The sequence below is a fragment of the Tamandua tetradactyla genome, chromosome 17 (genome assembly GCF_023851605.1).
Source record: "Tamandua tetradactyla isolate mTamTet1 chromosome 17, mTamTet1.pri, whole genome shotgun sequence".
NCBI classification, from domain to species: Eukaryota; Metazoa; Chordata; class Mammalia; order Pilosa; family Myrmecophagidae; genus Tamandua; species Tamandua tetradactyla.
The window spans coordinates 81,781,721-81,802,165 of record NC_135343.1 but is presented as its reverse complement, the minus strand read 5'-3'; the positions used below and the strand labels follow the sequence as shown (position 1 = coordinate 81,802,165).

The 20,445-nt window shown below is 38.7% G+C and overlaps 1 long non-coding RNA gene across 3 annotated transcripts in view; it reads left to right on the top strand.

Moving 5' to 3' along the window:
• The window catches only part of LOC143661440 (uncharacterized), a 138,313-nt gene that overhangs the window by 55,264 nt on the left and 62,604 nt on the right, over positions 1 to 20,445 (top strand). For all 3 annotated transcript variants that reach the window (XR_013164589.1, XR_013164590.1, XR_013164588.1), the window contains one exon: positions 12,344 to 12,424. This is a non-coding gene — a long non-coding RNA (uncharacterized LOC143661440). The remainder of the gene's footprint in view (positions 1 to 12,343; positions 12,425 to 20,445) is intronic.

The window sequence follows — 20,445 nt, the reverse complement described above, 5'->3', positions numbered from 1 at the left end:
CGAACAGTCTCTTCATTTTTTGAAATGGGGAGAGCTATGTATAATTATAATATTCTTCTTATTCAGAAAGAGATCATATTCTTATTTGCATATGACTTTAACTGAAGCAATATTGATAGGATTTAGTGGTGAGAAAAGGTTAGATGCAAGAGAAGTTGGAAAAGATGATAGCAGGGAATTAGTTGGAGGTCACAAAGTTGGTTCACACAGGGAGAGAGGATGTTTCCATATTGTGCCCGGTTGGAATTTCTTGTTTTGAATTTCTGAAATACTTGCCAAATTCTCCTGTTTATAAAACTTTACCCTTAGTGTCACAATCACTGATTAAGGGATAACATGAATGTAAGAACAGAAAACACTCAAAGAGAATAGATAAAGCCGAAGTTTGACTCAAGCCTGAGACTTGGCCAAGGGTCTCAGGAAGTGGTCAATTGAATCAACTCTACTGTTTCTCCAAGTGATAAAACCATGAGAATTGGTGTTGTTTAAGCCTGGATGTAAGCTTCTTAGAAGAAGCACTTTCTATCAGATAGTGTAAATATTCTTTGGAATTTTTCAACCTCAGGGAAAAATAAATATTTTAGATAATTTTCCATAAAAACATTTATTTTTAGTCATTAGAAGTAATTCAATTATCTCTTTATTGTAAATGTAAAAAATACAGGGTGTTTCTTATTTTTCATCAGTTTCTTCCTAGGGTGGTCTCTCTAGGCATATTTCATTCTCAAACTGATCAAAATTGAGTTTTAATGGCCTCCACTTAGGTCTTTAGTTTCTAGTCCAGCTCTAGAACGTACCTCTTAATTACGTGATCCGGTCCTCCGTCATCCTTCTACTCTCCCTTTGGAGATCATTACTGACCTTCAAAGAAAGAGACCGTCTACTGCTCTGTAGAAGAGTTCAGAATATGTTATGTTGTTTTACATCCAGAGTCTTTTTCTGATAACACCTTGTTCCTACAAATAGATTATATTTAATATCCTCCTGAAGCATACTCATTTTATGTGTCAGTTAGGAAATACTACTATGGAATAAATATGGCACTGTTAATGAAATAGACTTGGTAGTTTGGTCATTTTCTCCTCAAAAGCAGAAGGAAATAAAAATACATTCATATGTTTTGGTTGGTCTTTTACAAACAGGCCAATCATATGGAAACTAAGCCCTTACATTTAATTTCTAGAAGACACTAATTCTGGTCCTCCATGAGGTCCAGTCAATGGTGTTCTATTAAACAAAGATGTGTATTCAAAAGACAAGCGTCATTTGGTTTCCTTTCACAGGGTCCTGTAGTTAATCTTGAACAGCTTTTAAGATAGGGGAGAACTGAGCTCAGTAAAACTTCCACATTTTGAATCAAATTCAGCAGTATTTAGCAAAAGAAATTTGTACCATAGCTTGCACTCAGTAAGGGGTAGATAAGTATATGAAAATGAGGTGTTTCTTCTTTTTTGTTCTTTCAAGACTATTTTTCATCTCTGCTGAGTAAAGAGCAAGAGAGGATGTGGTGAATTAGATGAGGATTTCTTTCTGGTTAGGATTTCTTTTGTGGTTCTGGGCTCTTTTCCGTGGGAGAAGTGGTTTTCAGAGTGTTGAGGCAACTGCACTTTTTCTCCAAGTGACTTTAATGTTCTTTCATCTATAATGTGAACAGCTCTGTATTTTGGGTTCTGCTATGTGGTAATACTTACTTGAAATTTAAAAATTTTAAAGCCCTGGTCAAGGGTTAAGTAGTAGCAGGTGAGAACAGATGGGATAGATGATCTGTAGAGTGTCCGAGTACTTGGATGCCCATCATGAGGGTGTAGTCCAAAATATAATGAGAAATAGTTTCTCAAAGGGCTTCAACTTTCTGCCTCAAAGTGAAGTTATAAGATGGATTTTAAAAAGGCTAATTCAATTATTGAAAGATTTAAAAAAAAATACTAAAACTGTAAATAATATACATAAAGGTTAGCCGAAACCTGTGTCCTAGATATCACATGGCTCCCCATAGCATGGTCCAGGATTGGAGTTCACTAGAGACTCAATTTCTTCAAGTACTGTGTGTCCCATTTTGCTGGAAAAGACTGAGTGGATAAAGACCCCAGGGTTTCCCTAATCACATGGTCTGGAACAAAAACATGGACCAATGCAATTCTTTCCCTTGTTTATTTGAATTAAGAAACATGCAGATAAATTGTGAGTTAGGAGTGATACCTGAGGCTGACAAGTCCGAAACCTGAGGGTGCTAGCAGATTTATGAGCCTGTTCAAATGACAGAAACTTAAGATGCTCTTCAGTGAGGAGCCCAAGAAATTGAACAAGTACCCAAGAGAGAGACTATGGGGCTCCCTTGCTACTGGTTTCCTGAAATCTCCTGAAAATAGATTTCAAGTCCTGAAATTCAAATGCCTGTTGTATCCTTAAGATACATTTCACTTTACTTGCAATTTTACTTATTCTGTCCTTGAAGCTGAACTAGCCATTCTTGAGCCAACAGTTATGCTTAAACACAAATGATTTTTTCAGGGATGTGGTCAAGAGGCAATTTTTCACATTCTTTATTTTATTGTCTCATTTTACTTCTTCAGTGAATCTTTTTTTCTGAAATACTATATTTATTATTAATGTGACAATTGTAAAGCATTTATCAGTGACATTATAAATTTTGGAAAACTAAAATACATTTGAATATTTTGACCCAAACCAATTTATTAAAATCCATTTTCATTTTTAGTTGCTCCAATATATGCTATGTGCTTTGTTTCTGTCATAATAAGTATTCAATGGCTAACAGAGTATGATGATAAATGATATAATGAAAGAAAAAAAATTCTGATTATCTAAAAGCAACTAGACATTTGATTCAACATTTTTTGTTTTTATGTGTATAGGTATCACCTTGTTGACCTATACAAGAAATATTTGTGGAACAATGATTTTATGGAATAATGATTCCTAATTTAAGGCTCAAGTGTATTTCCTTTTAAAGCTTTTCTCTTGATTCAACCTCATCTTCTTCCCCTGGCTGTGTCTATGGCAGCTGGATGTGGAGGAGGTGGGGGCGCTGCCTGGTTCTGAACTTCCGGCCTCCCCCCACCCCTACTCTTTCATGGCATTGGCTCCTCAGGGGTGGCGGATGAGGAAGAAGTTTATGGGACGTGTGCGGCATCTTTTCATGTGCCTGCCCTGTGTCAGTGGTGGCTCTGTGTTCTCTTAGGCCCAGCCTGGTTCTGCCTGATGCGAGTGGTCGGTCTCTGCTGACAGGCAGGTGTCACTCATATGGTGAGTTTGGTTTCTTGACTCCAGCCCTCTCTGTCACTGAGTCATCCCTTTGAGAAGCAGACGTGTCTCCTTTATTTCCTTAGCAGTGCCTCCACCAACTATTTCTTTCATTTGAACATCCCATCAGTTGGTTTAGCCACAGCCTGAAAATTCTCAGTCTACCTCTGTACTCATTTAACTCATGTATGTGTAGCTGGGGTGCTTTTCTAGACCCTCCAAGGGCTGTGGAGGGCTGGGATAGGGTGCCAAGGGACACCACAACTTTAAGCTCCATTGGCACGGTCTGCTTCAGTGATTTCCATCCTTCATAAATCTTGAGGCACCATCATCTGGGTTCAAGAATGATCTCTAAACTTTAAAGGGACCTTGTCAAGCACCTCTCCACAAAGGGAGAAACAGACCGAGAATTGATAACATAACATACCTTCTAAGTCCCCGAACTCTCCCCCGGGAATTCATGAACATACTTCTCCCCTGGGATTGTGGGCTTGGACCTAGAGTTTCTGCAGTTTGGAACTCTGTCCAGGGAACCAGAAGTCAGTAGCTCCATCCACTGAATTTTTGGAAACTTCAGTCTTTACAAATCATTTTCTTGTCTTCAAAGAGGGGATACACTCCCTACCCCTTTACCTTCTCTTCACAAATACTGTAATACCCATTTCATCTGGCTCCCTGGTCCTCTTCTTGAATAGACTGTCTGGTGGGGATTGTGGGGACTGGCCAGTTAGCAGAAATTCTGCAGCATGCCTCTAAACAAGTACTGTGGGGAGGTGTTTGCTCCAGCTCCAGTCAAGGGCAGCTCCTTGTCAATATGGGGTATTGTGCCTCTTGCCCTCAGGCTTGGGCCTCAATTCTAAATCCAGGACAAGAAGGAAAATCTCACTTTACCTGCAAATCAGGATTGTATTTGTGTTCATTCCCCAACTTTATTCAGTGTTTTTCAAATAGTAAAAACTCAACAAACATTGGGTAAAGCATAAAGACAGGAGAAGTTTGGATATATTTAATTTTAATTTCGAGAAAACATTTAAGAAGCTTCCAAGACATATTGAAAATGTCTGATAGAATAGAAGGCCATGTAAAGGTTAAAATGGAGTTATGAAAAAAAGACCAGGTGCAGATAATCTGGTATAATTTCCTGCTGACATTCTCTGATGAAAACTAATGATTAGAAGATAATATGTTAAGATATTGTATGTAATTAAACTCAGGTAGAGTTATGCATTTTATAAAATAGTGGGAAAAAAAGGATTTGGGAATCAGTAATAAAGCAAAAAACTAATGAATAGAGATAAAAATCATTTTTTCTATGTTGTGCATATATAGGATGAAGATACCAACCATTTCAGTTTGTGTCTTCTTCTTATTATTATTTTTAATGCTTTTGAGTTGTCATTTGACTGACTTGACCCAATCAGCTTACTATTTTGGAGCCTTTGGAGCCATGGAAACAGTATTGTAATGTACTATTGAACGAGGCAAAGGTGTTTGTGAAATTTTTTATGTTTCATATGGCTGTTTTTGAGATTCAATTGTATAGTACAACTACAAGTTCATGTTTCCCTTACAGCATCCCCATTTTTTTTTTTTAAATAGAGAATTATATTTGGAGTAGGGTAGATTTTAGGCAAATTTGGCTAGATGGGGTTATCAATTTCTACTTAGTGTGGATACCCACTTAGCTCATTGGCTTGGGAATCTGCTCCCATCCCTGACAGATGGGGTTAAGATTCTCTTCTGAAATGCATATTTCTTGCTGAGGCCCTGCTAGCTTCGCAGAACTCATCAATCCTCTACCCAGAGACTAAGTTTTACTCTCACAAACAGACTCCACCACTAGCCCCTGATTTCAGACCCATTTCAAACCACACCTGTCTCCTGGGAACCATTCTGCATAACCATGTGTTCGAGTTTGCTTGCTGCCAGAATGCAACATATCAGAAACAGAATGGCTTTTAAAAAGGGGAATTTAATAACTTGCTAGTTTATAGTTCTAAGGCCAAGAAAATGACCAATTAAAACAAGTTTATAGAAATGTCAAATCAAAGGTATCCGGGGAAAGATACCTTGGTTTAAGGAGGCCGATGATGTTCAGGGTTTCTCTCTCATCCTGGAAAGGCACATGGCAGACACAGTCACAGTTTCTCTCTTGGCTGGAAGAGTACATGGCAAGCAGGGAAGGCATCATCTGCTAGCTTTCTCTCCTGGCTTCCTGTTTCATAAGCTCCCCAGGAGGCATTTTCCTTCTTCATCTCCAAAGGTCGCTGGCTTGTGGGCTCTCTGCTTCTCATGGCTGTGTCATTCTTCTCTGCTCTCTCTGTATCTCTCATTCTCCAAAATGTTGCCTCTTTTGTAGGACTCCAGTAAACCAGTTAAGACCCACTCAAATGGGTGGAGACACGTCTCCCCTAATCCAGCTTAACACCCACTCTTGATTGGGTTATATCTTCAGGGAGATGATCTAATTACAGATTCAAACATACAGTATTGAATAGGGATTATTCTGCCTTTACAAAATGGGATTTTGATTAAAACATGGCTTTTCTAGGGTCCATACATGCTTTCAAACCAGCACACCATGACCATTTTTTGAGGAAAGGGCTCCCATGTTTGTGAGTAAAACCTCTACTAGTTCAGAATCTTGGAATGTTGATTCCAGTCAAAAAGAGTTCCATCTTTTGTGCATTATTGGTGACTTGAATTTTAACTGCTGGGACCAATTTCAGCCTGTAGGAGGCTAGTTCTTAGCTTGAGTTTTTCCTGTGGTTCAGAGCAATTTGTCTCTAGGTTCCTCCTTTGCTTATAACCTGACAGGTTGTGATACTGTGCGAGCTGCCCCCAAGCTGAGGCACTTCTCTGTCTTCATTTCAGCCATCCCTTCTGTTCCCCAAGAACTTGAAGCCCAGGCTGTTGTCAGGAGCTCCAATGTGCACGAATCTGATTGCCTCATTGGCTAAAGTTCTCCTCTCAGACTGACCATCTCTATCTCCTACTCTCAGGACCATGATCTCTGCTACTTGGGTTGATCAGGTAGATTGGACAGCAGGTGGTTTATAAGCACTCAAAATTATCAGGCCTCATATTGTATTGAAGCTATGTCAGTCAATGAAGTAGGATTCTGAATAAAATACACAGGAACAAGAACAAGGGAATTAAAAATGTTGGACTTAGTATAACCTATGATGGATCCATTGGCTCATCTGTGTGACATGGATGGGTGACATGAGAAACACAAACATCTATTATAGGAAATATTTCAAAGAATGAAAATCAGACTGTTTATTTCAAAAGGAAAGGGGGTAATATTGAGAGATTAAGACAACTAAAAAATATGTATTCATCTCCCAGTGAGGACTTTCTGGCCATCTCTGGGTACCGTGAGTTCTTCAAAGGTAAGAAAGATATTATATATAAGTCTGATAAAATTAACATTTATTGCATCCAAATCCTCTTATTCTTGTCTGTTCATCTATGCCATATCCCCTTCAGGAGATTTGTGGCTAATTTATTTTCTTTTCTGTTTGCATTTCCTATAATGGTTGCCCCAAACTTTCCCCATTTTCCTCACAAACACAAACACATTGTACCTCCCTTTTCCAAAGCAGATAAAATGAAACTTTGTATTGTTGAAATGACTATACCATCTGAGGAACTATATCTGTATCAATATTTCTTTGCATTTTTATGAAATTTTTCTATTTCCCTCAGACTTTGGAGGAAGCAATTATCTTTCTTTGGCAAGACTAACCTACTTTTATACCTAAACTCACCTCCAGCCGCCAGTGAGACACTGTGACATCATCAGGCCCTTTATCGGTATATGCATCATTAGGTCTCTTGTGAAAATAGTCATTCATTTGTCCCTTTATCACTTAAAATTATAGTAATGTATCTCTTCCCTTTCATTTCAAAATTCAGTAGAATAGCTTTTGATAACTGCTAGCCATTCCTTACAAGTTTAACCTAACTATTCCCTTACAGATTGCCATTAGTCTGTTAGTTATGGGTGCTCACCATTCCACTGAAACTGTTTTTGTAAGTTTTAATTTTTTTAAGGGTTAGCAACATCTCTTACTTAGTCCTATACTTTCTTCCCAGGTTTCATCTTCTTTAGCCTCATTGCAGTATATGGTGCAGCTAATCACTCTCTTTTCTATAGTCTGTCCTAATGCTATGCCATCAAATGCCCTTTCAAGGTTTTAAAAGTTAACAGCTTTATTGAGAGATAATTCACATACCTTGTGAATGGGTTCTGGCCAATGGAATGTGAGTGGAAGGTACGCGGGCTGTGCTAGCGGTGCATGCTGCAAGCCTGTTCTCCACGCCACTTCCCTTTTTGGCTTGATGAGGTTAAGCCTTTGAGGCTGTGAGACGCATGTTGGAGAATGGTGGAGACACTAGATGGAGGAAAGAAGGAAGGAGCCTGAGTCTCTGAGTCATCGCTTGGAGAGGAGCCTCCTGCTAATCGGAACACTCCCTTGGACTGGATGGGGGAAGAAATGCACTCATTCACGTTTAAGCCGTTGCTTACTTTTAGTTTTTAAAAATTTTTTGTAATAGCAGCTGGTGTTACCTTAACTAACATAAAAATGATGGCATCGGCTTACACCCCTTCACAGCATATGAGAATCAATTGTGCCAACACTGAATGTTATCAGTAGTTTTATTTGCCAGATTTGTCACTGACAACTAATCTTTTTCATTACTTTATTATGCGACTAAATTTTTTATATATTTACTTGCAGTTGTATCTATTTTTTGCAAATTGACAATTTGTTAATGTTTCTCTGAATGTTTGTCTTTCCATTATGGATTTGAAAGAGCTCTTTGCTTTTTTTTTTTTTTTTATTCATTAATAGTCAACTTTATTTTAGATGGAAAAGAAGCATTATCTATCATAAACACTCACCTAGCAAATACTGAGTGCTCACCAGAAACAGTGCAAAGCCTACAGTTTACAAAAATGAATATAGTATGGCCAATAGGCCCTGTCCCCAAGAAGTTTACATTCTTTTTTTTTTTTTACTTACAATTTAACTCAATTTATTAAAGTTCAGAAATATGCAAAGTATAATAATAAATTGTTTAGAGACTGAAACATATGTGATGAAAGGATATAGAAAAGCAAAGGAATAATGAGTTCAAAATTCATGATAGTGATTACCTCTGTGGGGAAAGAAAGAAGGTGTGATTAGGGAGGGTTCAAAGGAACATGATCATGTTCTTTTCCTTAAACTGGGTGATATGGACACAGGCATACACTGCATCATGTTTTGTTACACCTTTATATATGTTTTATGAATCAATATTTTTTTTTAATTTTTTTATTAATCAAAAAAAAAAAGAAATTAACACAACATTTAGAAATCATTCCATTCTACACATGCACTCAGTAATTCTTAGTATCATCACATAGATGTATGATCATCATTTCTTAGTACATTTGCATCGATTTAGGAAAAGAACTAGCAAAACAGCAGAAAAAGATATAGAATGTTAATATAGAGAAGAGAATTAAAATAATAATACTAATAAAAATATATATATATATATATAAAAAGGAAAAAGAAAAAAAACAAAAACAAAAGATACAAACACACAAACAAACAAACAAAAAACCATATTTCAGGTGCAGCTTCACTCAGTGTTCCAACCTAGTTACATTACACCCAGGTATCATTGTGCTGTCCATTTTTGAGTTTTTGTATCTAGTCCTGTTGCAAAGTCTGTATCCCTTCAGCTCCAATTACCCATTATCTCACCCTGTTTCCAACTCCTGCTGGTCTCTGTTACCAATGATATATTCCAAGCTGATTCTCGACTGTCGGTTCACATCAGTGGGACCATACAGTATTTGTCCTTTAGTTTTTGGCTAGACTCACTCAGCATAATGTTCTCTAGGTCCATCCATGTTATTACATGCTTCATAAGTTTAGTCTGTCTTAAAGCTGCATAATATTCCATCGTAGGTATATGCCACAGTTTGTTTAGCCACTCGTCTGTTGATGGACATTTTGGCTGTTTCCATCTCTTTGCAATTGTAGATAATGCTGCTATAAACACTGGTGTGCAAATGTCCGTCTGTGTCTTTGCCCTTAAGTCCTTTGAGTAGATACCTAGCAGTGGTATTGCTGGGTCGTAATCCATTCTGCCATTCTATGTCTTTTGATTGGGAAATTCAGTCCATTAACTTTTAGTGTTATTACTGTTTGGATAATATTTTCCTCTACCATTTTGGCTTTTGTATTATATATATCATATCTGATTTTCCTTCTTTCTACACTTTACTCCATACCTCTCTCTTCTGTCTTTTCGTATCTGACTCTAGTGCTCCCTTTAGTATTTCTTGCAGAGCTGGTCTCTTGGTCACAAATTCTGTCAGTGACTTTTTGTCTATAAATGTTTTAATTTCTCCTTCATTTTTGAAGGACAATTTTTCTGGATATAGGAGTCTTGGTTGGCAGTTTTTCTCTTTTAGTAATTTAAATATATCATCCCACTGTCTTCTAGCTTCCATGGTTTCTGCTGAGAAATCTACACATAGTCTTATTGGGTTTCCCTTGTATGTGACAGATTGTTTTTCTCTTGCTGCTTTCAAGATCCTCTCTTTCTCTTTGACCTCTGACATTCTAACTAGTAAATGTCTTGGAGAACACCTATTTGGGTCTATTCTCTTTGGGGTGCGCTGCACTTCTTGGATCTGTAAATTTAGGTCTTTCATAAGAGTTGGGAAATTTTCAGTGATAATTTCTTCCATTAGTTTTTCTCCTCCTTTTCCCTTCTCTTCTCCTTCTGGGACACCCACAACACGTATATTTGTGCGCTTCATATTGTCATTCAGTTCCCTGATCCCCTGCTCAAGTTTTTCCATTCTTTTCCCTATAGTTTCTGTTTCTTTTTGGAATTCAGATGTTCCATCCTCTGGTTCACTAATTGTAGCTTCTGTCTCTTTAGATCTACCATTGTAGGTATCCATTGTTTTTTCCATTTTTTCTTCTTTGTCCTTCACTCCCATAAGTTCTGTGATTTGTTTTTTCAGATTTTCTATTTCTTCTTTTTGTTTAGCCCATGTCTTCTTCATGTCCTCCCTCAATTTATTGATTTGGTTTTTGAAGAGTTTTTCCATTTCTGTTCGTATATTCAGCATTAGTTGTCTCAGCTCCTGTATCTCATTTGAACTATTGGTTTGTTCCTTTGACTGGGCCATATCTTCAATTTTCCGAGCGTCATCCATTATTTTCTGCTGGTGTCTGGGCATTTGATCAGATTTCCCTGGGTGTTGCACCCGGCTGGTTGAAAGGTTTTTCTGTGAAATCTCTCGGCTCTGTTTTTCTTTTTCTGCCCAGTAGGTGGCGCTCGTCTGTCTGCGGGGCAGTCAGGCCGGGAAACCGCGCGTGGAGGCGGGGGTCGCTGGCCGCCGCGGCTTGGGGTACTGCCGGTCCAAATTGCCCAGCTGGCCCGAGACACCAAGCGTGACGGGAGGGCACCGCTATCCAACGTTCCCAGTCAGACCGGGGAGCCACGTGCGTGGAGGGGACCCCAGTCGCCAGCCGCCCCAGCCGGGAAAACGCGCGCCCCTCAGGTATCTCACCGCAGCGGATTCTCCCTGCCCGTTCAGCCGTTCCAGAATGGGGTACGCTGTCTTTTTGGTCTCTGTCGTGACTCCAGGAGCTGTTTCGTATTGTTTCTGTTTCTTTAGTTGCTTTTCTGGAGGAGGAACTAAGACCCGCGCGTCTTACTAAGCCGCCATCTTCTCCGGAAGTCCAGCTCTTTGCTTTTTAAGAAGATAACATTTTAATCTCTTATAGGTTGCAATTTTTTTACTTTGTCCTTATTTTAACTTTTCTTTCTGCAGCATAGAAATTTAATAATTTTATATAGAAAATTCTGTGAATAGTATTTTTCATGGTTTAAAGTCCTTCCCTACCTTGGAATTATATGCTAGTACTTACATTCATATTTTTAAACATCTAAATGTTGAATCAATTTGGAATTTAATTTAGCATAAAATTATTTTTGTCTCTAACATGTAGTCTGAAATCTTACTCATAGCAGACACTTAAGAAATATTTGCTAAATTTAATTGTCTCTTTTAAAAAGTTTAGGGTTGGATTAGATCAGTGGTTCTCAGTTGTAGTCATGGACCAGCGTCATCTGCATTGCCTGACAACTTGTTAGAAATGCAGATTCTTGGAGGCCACTCCAGACCCACTGAAGTAGAAATGCTGAAGATAGGGCTAGCAATCTGTGTTTTAACAAGACTTCCAGGTGATTCTGCTGAAGCTTGACACTCCTTGGACTAGATTAAAATACCTAAGGCTATTTCAGCCCAAATATTTGTAGGAATACATGTTTTTCCATGTTAACAAAGGCCACTGCTGTGGAAATATGATTTCCCCCGTATTTTTAGTCAAGGTGGAAATAGAGACAAACATGCCCGAGGCTAGCCCTACTGGGCAAAACCACCATCACAACGACCACATCCCTGGGTCCCTCGGTTCCTCTCTCTACCCATCCACACTGGGCTGCTCCTGTTTCCCTTGGATGTCTTGATTTCTTATGGCGCTTTCTCTAGAACATCCCAGCCAGAACATCATATATAGGCTTTCCAGCTCTCCTTTGCTGTCGAGCCATCAAAGCTCCAGGGCTCTTGTCCCAGTCGGCTGTCCTGAAGGGAAGTGTTCCTGCCGTCCCAGAACCCTTGGTGTAGGTGTACTGAGCGTCAGCTCACTCAAGACCAGGCACCTTTGAATGTCTAGCCAGTTCTCTGCTCTGTTACTGGGCATTTGTGCAGCACCCCTGCAGCAGTCTCCTCTCCCCTTGTCCTGCTGTTGGCATCTCTGGACGTAGAGCTGCAATTTTCTTGCGTTAAAAAACTCTTTTGATCATGTTCCAGTGATATTAGAGATCTTGGAGTCTAAGCAAGCACTCTTGATTTGTTTTCCTCCATCAACTTGAACATATTAGTCTTTTCTTTAGTCCTTTTGAGTCTTGCATGACCCATCAGGAAGAGTGCAATAGAGTAGACTGGAGTCTACCATATAACAGCATGATATTTATTTTTTTTCCCCTCAAGGTGAAGGAAGATCAGTCTTGAGAGAAACCTGTTTTTTACCTTCTGCAGAACACTTGGGGAGATGTTCCAGTTCTATCCCAGGTGAGGTGGACGGTGGGAATGGGTGCTAGTCACATTCCTTTAAGTATGGACTAAGGAACTTCTTATTACAGAACCAAAAATAAAAAAGAAAAAATTCATCAAGAACATGCTGAGAGTTCAAGCTCTTTCAACATGTGTGATTCTGATCTTTGGCACATACTGTCTGCTATCAAAACTGGTATTAACCGTGTCAAGGATATGATGGTTATATTAAGTGTGTTTGTGTGGAGGGAGGACTGAGTGAGGTTTAACAGGTGTAGGGATTCAGCCAAGAGGAGTAAGAGAACACTGCTCAACCCATAGGTGGAGACTAGTTATCTCTTTTGCATGTATGTGTTCGTACTTTAAGTAGTCCCAGGAGGCTGTGTGAGTGTTTGTGTTTGTGTCTATTGGGAAGCCAGGAATGCCACGCCAGTTTCTTGGGGGTAGGATACTGCTGCAGAGATGCTGGTCTAGGAGAGTTTTCTGGCCTGGGGTTCAAGGAGGGGAGTGCTTTGGAATTCCAGTTTCACACTGAGGCTCATATTTGGAAAGTGATACTTGGCTTCAGCCTGACAACACTCACTGCGCTGTCATTTCCAGTCCTGTTAATATGAAGGAATTTGTGTTTGGGGATGGGAATGGAGAGGGGGAAGGTAATTGGCAGGCTGAATATGCTGATCTTCTCACACACTCATCTTTTGCTGCCTCTCGTGGCCACAGTTTAGTTCCCTGCCGTCTCCAAGGGAGCTAGCTGATCTGCGCTGTCTGCAGTGCGTGTCGAAGCCGTCGTGCCCAGCTGCAACGTTCCCTGCCTTGACATCTCATCCCTCATCTTTCTTAAGATCTTGTCAGCCTATACTGTCTGCTCCACCAACAGCTAATAGCAGGATGACTGCGGGACAGGCAATGACAGCAATAGCTATCTGGCATTTATTTTACTTTTGGTGTTTGCTATACAGAAAATTCCAGGACTGATGAGGTTTGGTTGGTGGGGGAGAAACAGGAAAGTACACCGGGTTTGGAGGAAGGTGGAACTCTGAAACCTGCCCTTCCTCCTCCTTACAGCACAGCATAATTTGGGGCATATAGACTTTGGGAATGATTTCATGCCGCCATTGTTTGGACGTTTGCCCATTAACATAATGGGTTTGACAGAGTGCGTCCGGAGTTGGTGTGCCGTCACTGTATGTCTCCTGCAAACATCATCCCAAGACCTCTTATAAATTCAGGGACAAACAGGGAGTTAGACTCCTACATCATCTTCATTCTTGCTTCTTCACTGTTTTATTATCAAAATGACACCCAATAGCACCTGCTTACACAGGTCAGTGCTGCACAAGGAGGCCATGTAGAAACAGATGCTGCCTTGCCCTTCAGGAACTTATAGTCCAAAACAGATACCCAGATAGAGACAAATGTTATTTCTGCATCTGTTTCTTCTCTGTTACCCGGCATGCAGCCTGTCCTGGTGGGTGGGGTACATGAACTTCTTAGGGGATCCTTGACCTGTTTCAGTCATTTACTAGTTGGGTGACCTTAGGCAACTCATTTCCTTCTTCTGCGTCTCAACTTCTTCATCTGTAAAGTGGGTACAATAGTCAAGTCTATGATAGAGGGTTGCTGTGTGCAGTGGAATCTGTGGATTAAGCTTCCACAGTGAGTGTTCAATTCCTGGTAGATGATGTGGACATTCTGGAAAGTGAGTCAAAGCCTATGTGTGTGGCCATCACATTTCCTGTCATTGAGAGCCCCGGACAAATACAAAGGGGTTAAGTTTTTGAAACCTTACTTCATATTTGTGGTCTTCTCTTCCACTGCCTCACCTGTATTCCTTCTGCCATTGAATCAAGTGAAGGAGTTAGCATGAAATGCCTATCAGTGTACCCACAGAGATCTGAGGTTATCAGGGTAGGTTTACATGAATATAATTCAATTAACTGAATTCTACTTCTGGATGATTTGCAGGAGAGTAGTTTTAGGATTGATTCCCCCTAAACTCAGATTAGTAATGGTTGCAGTTTTTGCATTTACGTAGCTTATGGAGAGAGTTCCGTATGGGTACCTTTTTCTATTAACAAATGCTGTGTCTTAAATATCACATTCTTTGGTGCAATTATGTCTGCAATATTTTAAGTTGATAATTGATTTGTTCCTGTATACTAGAATCATCCATTATAATTAAACTGAAAAGCACTGTTACAGATTAAATGATAATTATATTTGATCTTTTTGCTTAACCAGTTAGTATTGGCTGTTTATACTAGATATGGTTCAAATAGAATGGTTGATGGGCGAGGTGAGATTCTTCTCATATCAAATGTTTAACCAATCTTGTAACTCCACAGGCCAGTTTTCCATTACGGCTCAGGTGGGTGCTTCTGTCATTTTTTCTGAGCAGGAAAATGAGCATCTGATGTTGTCCTGGTGTTCCTGCTCTCTGAAGCCATCCAACGGTCTCTTATGCTTGCAAAGTTCTTTGTAATTTTCAGACCCTTTCACTTGAAATCCATGATACTGATTGCCACTTCTAGTGTCCACCTTCCTTATTTCCATATGAGGACAAATGCCAGCTACTGAATGATGTGAGGGAAAAGTAGGGCTAATTCTTTGGAATGTTAAGCATTTTTCCTTAAGAGCTTGAAGGTTCAGTATACTGTGAAAGCATAGAGCCATTTTTGGAAGAAGAGAGGGAAGGTGGAATTCACAGTCTTGGCATTCATTCACATTCCAGAAACTGGAGTGTGTGTGTGTGTGTGTGTGTGTGTGTGTGTAGGGGGGGTACTTCTTGGTTCTATTAATCATATTTTACCTTCTTGAGTTGTTTTTCAATTGATTTATGTTATTGTAGCAAGATTATAAATGAGTTTAGGTCAAATCTTTTTTTTTAGAGCTTTATTTTCCTCAGAATGCTTTGTACAGTGTAGAGAATTGGAGGTACTCAGTTGATTCTGAATTAAACTGAGAGGTGTTCTCTGTTTCTAACCACATACTAGCATTAGGTTGCATCAAGTCGACTTATGGGAGCTTGCTCATTATTCCTGCTCCATGGATAGTACAGCAAATGCTTACTAGAAGGAGGATCAATGAGATACAAACAGATTCAGTTAGGGATAAATGCTCCATACCTTTTTTTGATACCTAATGGCTCCAAATTAGTTGTAGCTATGGAATCCTATTAGCTTATGCAGAAAATGGCAATGTGAAATCTGCTGAAACATATGTGAATTGCTTAAAAATGATGTCTCACAGAAGTTAAATTGAAAATAATAAAAATTCCCGAGACAGAGCTGATGTCAGTTGCAAGACGGTATGGGCAGTTGGAAGCAGTTTCAAGAATGGAGGCCCTCTTAACCAAAGCTAGGGTTGGGTATAAGTAGAACTGGCCACCCCCCATTTGCATGCTCATGACACATAATTTGACACTGGAATTTGAGATATTCACTGTAGCCCAGTCACTGTTAATGTTAGCACTTACCTGGTTTGGGTAAAGGGTGATGTGGGGAAATAGGTGCATCAAGTATTTTAAAATAAACTCAGTATCCCATTACTAAATGCATTATACCCCTACTTATTGGGCCAAATTCTCCTCTTTGAGCTAAGGATGGTCATGGAGATTGTGGTTTCTTGTGGGTCCATGTGATTTGTTTCTTTTGTGCTTCTGCAGTTTCTCTGAGGTGGCCTGAGATATGCCTGATTACCGGTGGAATTTGCTTGAAGCATTTGTTGTTTTAGTTATGGAGTGAATCAGGAAAGTGCTTATTTCCTGCCTGCTTTAAGGGGCTTAGTAGGAAACAGCAATATCATGAAAGAATGTGATCCTTGGTTCCAGCTCTCCTGGTGCTTAGTTCAGAACCGAGAGCCTGGGGACTTGTTTTCCTGTCACCATTCACCACCGCCTGACTGCAGTAGACTTCTAGGGGACAAAGCAGACAAATTCTCCCTTGAAGAAGAAGGTGGCTAGGTAGATTTGTGTGACACACTGCAATGTGACGTGTTGGTGACTGAAAATACATGCTGACAATGCCATCTGTAGGGGGGAAAGTTTTATAATTTCCAGAGCTCAAAGGACTTGCTGTTTTACTCTGTTTTAATTTATTGGCATTTCACACCTGCTTGTGAAGTATACTTTGGGACTTAGACAGAACTAAAAGAGCAGAATTTATAATTTTCTAACTGGTCTTGAAAACCCTATGTTTATAGCAATGTACTGAAAGAATAGGATATTGAGGTAACCCCAGAACTTTGTGACTTCATTAATGGGGATATGGATGGTGGTTTAAAAGTCCTATAAAATCATCCCATATGTTGGGGTCCCTTTGATTTGCTGATACATCTGTGTGATACTTTTAATTTTTTTTTTTGCCTGGGCAGGCTCCCAGAATCAAACCTGAGTCTCTGGCACGGCAGGTGAGAATTCTGCCACTGAGCCATTGCTGCACCACCCATCTGTGTGGTACATTTTAAGTATTTGGCAAAACTTGCCTCTTTAGGTCAACTATTTGGCTTAACATACTGTCTTGATTTTAAATTGTGTACTTCTAACCTTAAAACCTGATTATAAATTCCAAATTTTGATTATAAAATAATATTACTAAAATAATGATGGTTTTTAAATGATTCAATTTAGAGACTTTCTCCCTCACATTTTAGGAATTTTTTCTAAAAATTAACTAATGTAAAAAGCCAACTTAAAAATCCTGTTTACACTGAATGAAGCTGCATCTGAGCTATAGTTGTTTTTTTTTTCTTATGTATTTTTGTATTTTTTATTTTTATTTTTATTTTTTCTCTATATTATCATTTTATTTCTTTTTCTGTTGTCTTGCTATTTCTTTTTCTAAATCGATGCATATGTACTAAGAAATGATGATCGTACATCTATGTGATGATATTAAGAATTACTGATTGCATATGTAGAATGGAATGATTTCTAAATGTTGTGTTAGTTAATTTTTTTTAATTAATAAAAAATAAACAAAACAAACAAACAAACAAACAAAAAAACAATCAAACAAACAAAAATCCTGTTTACTAGTTTCCAGATCAAATTCAGTCATTGCTTATAAAAATGTGTTAAGATATTTGAAATGTTTCTCTTCAAAATATCTTAAATGAGTTAGACTTATCCAGTTTTCTTAATTAAAAAGGCTCATATTTTTGTCATTAATCTTATAAATTAATGTCATTATTCAAGATGCTCAATGTTTTGAAAATATGTTTACAATTAAGTAGGTGGATACACATTGGAAACTTATTCTATAGTTAGCAGTTTGCTCATCTTACCAATAAATTTATTAGACTAACTGTAATTTTGCCATGCTGATTATTTTACTTTATTTCCTTCTAATTCTTGTTCTTAATTTTATTTTTTTGAGTGTCAAATTCCATTGATCTTGGCCATTCCTCGTAAGCCTCTATAACACAAAAATCATAAATGTTAGGTAATAAATGTATACATGAAGATATAAAAATAAACTCATTTCTAAAGTTGCCCAATACGAATACACTTGACCTCAAGAAATTCATGCTTCTGCAAGGACTCTGTGGGCATTAGGGGTTCCAGGTTTGAGGTAGGTATTACTGTTAACCATATAGTAAGGATATGGTTGAAAATGCCCACACCAGACAGGAGCACAGGCACATCTTGGAGACTTCCAGCCACTCCTTGCTGTGGTTGGTTTTCTTCTCTGATTTTACCTTCTATTTTGAGGATGAACCTTGGGTTTTCACTTTCCTGTCCGAGTTCATGTCTGTCTTTCTGATTTGGGATTGGTGGTCTTACTCAGTCTTGCTAGGTTCCTGGGCTAGTTTTTGAGCAGCTGTATCAGCTACCTCCTCACATTTTGATGGCAGGTTTCCCAAGTCAGTAGGCGACTTGACTGGAATTCTTTATTGCCTATGCTTGACTCGACTTGTGGATCTGGTCTGTGTTTTCGTTTCACTACTTCCGTGAAAGCAGGGCCTGACCCCTACAGAGTAGCAGTCAAGTTCCTTCAGAAATGAGCTGTGGAAACCAGAGCAGGAGGTTCCAAAGTGTGGGTGTAATACCATATGTTGTCTTATTCTTTTACTTAAATATTTTCTATTGAGTTTACATAAAGTGAGTTAAAGCTTCGTTCCTCATTTTCTTTTGGGATTTAACTTTCAGGATGGATAAAATGTTGTTGCTCTTGATTTTTTGGGGGATGGGGGAAGAATGAAATAATGGTTGAAATTAAAAAAAAGTCACTGGAAGGTAACCAATTATGTGGTAACTACATGATTTGAAGTCATGTAGCTTTGATTGGAGCCTGGTTTGGAACATGATGATTCATCAAGTACAATAATAGCAAACCAAATCAGTGGGCATTTCATTAATTTGGTTAATAAAAAGGGAGTCAATCAGTATCATATCTCAGGGAACTTTCACATAAAATCAGATTCAAATAAGACTAATTAAAAGGAATATCCGAGAGTAACTCAGAATAATGCCTAACTAAAGAGCAAATACACCTGAGGATCTAGAGGTTTTCCAGGAAGCTGTGACCAGCACCAGAAAGGGCCTTGAGGTCAGAGGGACTCAGGTCAAAGACTAGAAAGAGGAAAAGACAGATGGATTTTCCTAGACCCAAAGGGAAATTCTCATGGAATGTAGGGTAAAAAAATCAAGAAGAATAAGAAAAAGATGCATTAAAAATTGTCCTAGGAATCTGAGTCCTGCCTGCGAGATGCTGAGATGGGGCTGTGTGTGGGAGAGGAGGGTGTGGAAGCCACAGAAGGTCAGGACACCGAGGGAGGTGACAGTGCAGGCAGGGCAGGAATCTAGACTGAAAGGTGGGAGGAGCTGGATTACATGACAGAATGGAAGGACATGGAGAAGATAGAAATGTTGGTCAGGCAGTGATGTTAGTAGACAGAGGGGTTGAAACATGCAGACTCAGGTTTTAGCGAACGCTGGGGTGAGTCTTGAAGGAATCATATAGAACAGATGCCAGACAGGAACACTGTGAGTGAAGAATGAATTTCCAAGTTTGGTCTGCAGATGTGTGTTGAATATCCAATATGTAACTCCCCCTCATTTGACATTTTTGGGGAATACAGTTGTAAATGAATAAATAATTCATACTAAATATGTGGTATGGTCATGGTGTAGCCTGGTACCTAATAGGCACCCAGGACAGGATTTTTGGCTATCATCCTTTTTTTTTAGCTGTTAAATATAACATATATACATATAAAAGCAATAAATTTCCAAGTATGTTTTTTTATTAATTAAAAAAATTAACTAGCACAACATTTAGAAATCATTCCATTCAACATATGCAATCAGTAATTCTTAATATCATGACATAGAGGTATGATCATCATTTCTTAGTACATTTGCATCGATTTAGAAAAAGAAATAGCAAGACAACAGAAAAAGAAATAAAATGATATTATAGAGAAAAAAATAAAAATAAAAAATACAAAAAATATATAAAAAAAACAAAAAAAACTATAGCTCAGATGAAGCTTCATTAGTGTTTTAACATGATTACATTACAATTAGGTAGTATTGTGCTGTCCATTTTTGAGTTTTTGTATCCAGTCCTGTTGCACAGCCTGTATCCCTTCAGCTCTAATTACCCATTATCTTACCCTATTTCTAACTCCTGATGGTCTCTGTTACCAATGACATATTCCAAGTTTATTCTCTAATGTCGGTTCACATCAGTGGGACCATACAGTATTTGTCCTTTAGTTTTTGGCTAGTCTCACTCAGCATAATGTTCTCTAGGTCCATCCATGTTATTACATGCTTCATAAGTTTATTCTGTCCTAAAGCTGCATAATATTCCATCGTATGTATATACCACAGTTTGTTTAGCCACTCGTCTATTGATGGACATTTTGGCTGTTTCCATCCCTTTGCAATTGTAAGTAATGCTGCTATAAACATTGGTGTGAAAATGTCTGTTTGTGTCTTTGCCCTTAAGTCCTTTGAGTAGATACCTAGCAATGGTATTGCTGGGTCGTATGGCAATTCTATATTCAGCTTTTTGAGGAACCGCCAAACTGCC